The sequence below is a fragment of the Morone saxatilis genome, unplaced genomic scaffold (genome assembly GCF_004916995.1).
Source record: "Morone saxatilis isolate NCDOM2014 unplaced genomic scaffold, NCSU_SB_2.0 Contig16, whole genome shotgun sequence".
Classification (NCBI taxonomy): domain Eukaryota; kingdom Metazoa; phylum Chordata; class Actinopteri; family Moronidae; genus Morone; species Morone saxatilis.
Genome location: NW_023339718.1, coordinates 11,904,487 through 11,909,782, shown reverse-complemented (window position 1 = coordinate 11,909,782; position 5,296 = coordinate 11,904,487). Strand labels below are relative to the sequence as shown.

The 5,296-nt window shown below is 45.2% G+C and overlaps 1 protein-coding gene across 1 annotated transcript in view; it reads right to left on the bottom strand.

Annotated features, from left to right (window-relative positions):
* Positions 1 to 5,296, bottom strand: part of ndufaf2 (NADH:ubiquinone oxidoreductase complex assembly factor 2) — a 14,229-nt gene that overhangs the window by 4,771 nt on the left and 4,162 nt on the right. The gene's annotated exons all lie outside the window — the stretch shown is intronic.

Here is a 5,296-nt window from a genome sequence, read left to right as displayed (position 1 = left end):
GGGGGGGGGGGTGCATTGGAGAAAGATAGAGGCAGAATAAGAGAGAGAGCGAGAGAATTAAAAAGAGCCGGTTATGGTTGTGTCTTTGTGTGGTGCTGCCGAGCTTCATACAGTGTACACTAATAACAAGTGCTGTGTTTCCATAGTTTCTCCTCGCAGGTAGTCCGGATGTCCTTCCATGCTCCCATCCCTCCGAGAAATGATGAGCAACGCAGGAGGAGGAGGCGGTAGAAGGAGGGAGAGGGAGAGAGAGAGAGATATGATGCATGGCAAACATGGCTAGGAGGAGAGAAATGGATGGGCAAGGAAAACAACACGCTCCAAAACACAGACAATCTGTCAGGATTCCATCACCGTTTCTCCGCAGCTGACTGGACATGGACAAATGGAGGCAACCACCTCCATGCACACCGCAGACTGATGGCCCTAATGTTTACTTCAGCCATAACAGATAGCTATGGCAAAGGGATGGATGAATGATGGCATTCAAAAGTGGCTATGTGTGTATATATAGGAGGCTGTGTTGTTGCATTGCTTCTTAATAAAAGTTCTTAAACCAAATCTGTTTGGTTTTAAACTAATTCCACTTTAGATGGAAAACATGCATGTGCTGGTTTGTAATTATGCCTTATGAGGATGATTCCTTTCCATACTTTATCCAGCCTATATAGTAATCAGGTCAGCTAATTAGGCTAGTATTGCTTTAGTTCTGCTTTGGTTCCCACTAGATTGTCACTATAGGGCCTCACAGGCTGCAGCTCTGCGGCTTTACTTTTCTGATATCCAGGTCTGACAAAAACACTGCATTTTCCTCTCACCTTATCTGCGAAGCTGGCCCAGCAACGTGCAAATCACAATCTATGATTCTCATATTTGTTTACATGTATGCCTTAAAATGTCTTCTGAGAAACAGTTTCCTAGAAAACCCCCACGATAGCAGAACAAAAACATCTGCCAGCAAACAAAAGGCTGTGTTCTCTAGGCAATACTAACAAATACATTTAACAGGTATGCTAATTATAAACAGATCGTATCCATATTTGCATTGGGTGTGGGTGGCAGCAGACTGAAATTGTACAATTATGATACAGTCCCCACAAGCAATGTGCTTAGCTAAAGCTAATGCCTAACTAATAAGCATAAAGAGAGGCACCCACTTTTTCTGTCTCTATCTCTCTCTGCTAGGTTGCATCTCCCCCTCTACTCTCTGTTCCACTCCAATATGGCTCTCCTCTTGTCTTGTTGCTTTCGCAGCATGACTAAACCCCTTCCACCATGGCTTTTATCCTTGGATTTGAATAACAAATACAGTATGTACATATATTTATGAAACATGGCTGATCCTCCCACCACATACACATTGGGAGGAGGCTTGTCAGTCTGATTGGGGTGAATCTTGCTGTCTTTGTAATCTCCGATCTGGGACAACTGCAGGATAACACATAAGCCAATACTATATAGCATTCTCGGACAAAAGTTCAGAGGAAACACACTACTTTCTCTTTGCTATAGTAGCCCTGCTCTTCAGTAATCTAGCATAACAGAATTGGCTGGCCTGGCACTTTATTTGCATAAAGATTTCTCAGCTTAAGGGGCCGCCCGCAACTAACAATTACAGTCATTACTAATTAATCTACAGTTAACAACAAAAAACGTAGTTCTTTAATTTTCGAATCAAACACATCCGAGCATCTATATATTCTTTTTAAAATGTGATTGCTTAACAACTTAATCTATCAGAAGTTACCAGAGCCCAAAGTGATGTCTACAATTCTAATGAAATATAAAATGGAGAAAAGCAATAAACCCTTCATATTTAAAAGCTGTCACTAGTAAATGTAACAGCTGTTCAAATCACAAAAGAATGCAGACACAATTTATTTTTCTATGACAAGTGAATCCACGGCAGTGTCTAAAAATCATGCTAGTCTTGCTGAAATCATTCAATCACATTTGTGTCGACATACTACAAAGTTGCCTTCTTTGTCTGTATAAAAAGTACAACATTTTTTATTAAGAAACATTAAGTAGATTTAACTAATAAAAAATATAAATTAAAATCAGTTTATGATCGACTGACTGAGTTAGCTTTATATAGTGTATAGTTTAGGATCCCTGACACTGACAGTCATCAAACTGGGTGTAAGCTATCTTACTGCTTCACAGTTCAGACATACACACACCTTCTCCTTCAGAGAGAGCGAGAGAGCAAGAGAGCAAGAGAGAGCGAGAGAGAGAGAGAGCGAGAGAGAGAGCGCGAGAGAGATGTATGAAAGGTGTTAGGAGCTCTCGATCTCAGCGGGGCCCCTTGTGACAGGTCTGCCTTCTCATCACTCACTAGGGGAAACCTTCTTACCAGTCAAATGCACACACACACATACACACATATACACACACACACACACACACACACTGGCTAGGGAGCAGGCAGATTAACCTGAGGGACAGGAGCGAGGACGCTGCCTCTTACCGTGAAGGACAAACGCAGCACTGCGTTGGAGAGGGGGAGGGGCCAGCGGCAGGAGGAATGAAATCCCACTGCATAAATATTCATGAGCCATCTCACCTGTCTGAGCGCGACTCATCTGAGAGCCTAGCCGGGAGGGGGGAGGGGAGAGGAAAGGGAGGAAGGGAGGAGACAGGGAGGCAGGATGGGTGAGGGGTTGCCGTGGCAGCCTGATTGGGAGCCAATCAAATGGCAGGTACGCCTATCCTTCCTGTTCGTTAGAGTAGGTTGTGATGCGCTCCGAGGGCTGCTCTTTGAACCCCTAACACACCCCGCTAAACTCCATCACCTGCTTCAACACACACACACACACCCACAAAACCCCCAACTTCACACATCAGCTCCCAGGTGAGTACTGCTGGGGGCGACCTGAGAGGTTTTTCACCTCCACAATGTCATTGTGGGTGTCTTGGGCTGTCTCTCTCACGGTGTGCACTCTGTCTTTGATTACAGACACAAGATGTCAGGGGAACACACTTCGATTGGCAACATCTGGATATGGAGAGCCCTTGAAACAGAAACGCAATGAGCTCCCTGCATCTGACTCCAACTAGTAGACCTACATCTGGCGCACCTCATCATCAACGCCGGCGTCTATCCTGAGAAACACTAGCCTTCCTTCACTTGTCTCTGACCAGATTGCACCACTTGCACGGTATTCACCTTCAGCTCAATATACAACAAAGAGAGCAGCTTTCTCAGGCGTCATGGAGGTGAAAGGTAAAACAGCGACCAAGGCCTCACACTGTGGTGAAACAAAAAGCCGTCCTGAAGCCAGCGAGCCCATCAGCCAGAGTCGAGCTTAGTTTATTCCCCTCCAGCTGAGTGGCGTGCTGGAGAGGGACAGGGGACCAGTACATGCATGGTAATGGACAGCTTTATGAAGATGGAGTGATCGGATAAGCATCAGTGATACAAGGACAACCAGGTACCAATACTGACACCCTCTCCTTCTCGCTCTCTCTTCCTCCAATCTATTTCCCTGGGAAAAAAAAAAATGGAGGGGATGTGTGAGGCCTGTAACCATGGTTACCCATTAGCCCTGAGCCTAGTGACGCGGGATGAGGTTTAGAGGGAAAAGGCCAGCCGTTGTTTTGCATCAGTTCTGGTGAGAGGAGGAGCTTAGGCGTAAAGTAGGCCTGCTACTGCTGTTCGTTTTTTTTTTTTTTTTGTAAATTCAGCCCTCATTCTGTTTATCCCTGTTGCTGTCGATCCCGCTGAGGCTTGAGCGACTCACGGCAGAACAGAGAAGAATAATTCATATAAAAGTAATAACATGCTGAAAAGAATACTCTGATTTCCCCTGTGTGTTACTTTTAACTAAACGCGGGCGTACTTGAGGGTGGAAGGGATACTTAAGCCCCTTCCACTTAAGACCACCCATCCCTCTTGAAGTTTCGTCCCGATGGGTTATAAAAAAGGACCACGGCAAGCCAGGAAGTCAGCGTCCTTTGTGAGGCTGTGGAGCGGTGTGGACACCCCTCCTTCCTCCCCAGCTCCTCTGAGGCCCCATGCGTGTGATGTCCATACACCAAGCTGTCCACCCCTTTCTATTCACCTCCATCACTCTCATTCCACCCCCTTCCTTTTCCTTCCATTGCACCTTCAGTCCCCCCCCACTCTCTCTCTCCATTAACCTACCTCCACCTTCTATCTCTCCCCCTCTATCTGTCTCCCTGTTCCACCCACTCATTTCACCCTCTTTCTGTCAGAAACCCTCCTTTCACTTTCACTCTCTCCATTCTTCCCCCACTCTATAATTTCATCCCATATGTCAGCATCCCCCTTGTTCTTTGTCACTCACTTTCTATACCCCACCTTCTTTTCCACCCTCTGTGAGTCTCCCTCGGCCTTATCTTCCTTCCTTCCTTCCTCCTAGCCTTATTTCTCTCTGCCTGTCTGCTTTATTAAAATATTCTGAATTGAATAAGCAGCGGCAGGCTCCAGGAGATGTCTGCTTGTGTGTCGGTCTGTCTGTCAGTCTTTCTGGCTGAGTTTCTGACAGACAAGGAGCCCCGAGGTGTCAAAACATCTTGCTGGCCATCTGACCAGAGAGAGACATGAATGCATTGGACAGTGAATCACATCCGGGCCAAAAGGAAGAAATGATGTCCGTGATTGCTCACCAGACAGCGAATCAGTTTGCAGGAAGCACAAACAATCGCATTCATATGAAATTTGTGAGACAGGTCTACCGTGTACTAGGCAGCATTTAATAGATCTGCAAATGCTTAAACTACTTGATATTGGAGCTAGGCCCATTTGTAATGTTCTACCATAAGAAATAAATTTGCCCGTTTCTCATTTGCAGCATCTATCTTTTCAAATGCCTTTTTAATGAAGTAGTTAAGCCACTCCATGATGTTCCACTACGTACACATACAAACACACACTTGGCAAACAGTATACAGCAAGATGAGTTAAACCCACTTGGTTTCCCTATAATGATTAAACAACCTTCATTTAAACCCCATGCATTGCAAAGCTGCTGATCAATTAACATGATTTACTGTAGCGGCTCTGGACATAGCCGTTCCATGCTAAACTGACTCGGTGTCCTACTGTAGGATAGACCTTCCTTCATCACACCCTGGGGATGACTTGTGGCAGAATAAACAGCCATTTGGACCCTCATCTCTCTCCGCTGTGACTCTTTCCATGGAAATATGCGGCTTGAATCAACGCTCTGATGACACACAGCCATCTGTTGTTGTGTTAAGTGTGTTTGGGCATGAAGTGGAGAGAAAACACACAATCGCAGAATTTTTTTTTCCTTAAAAAAAAAAAAAA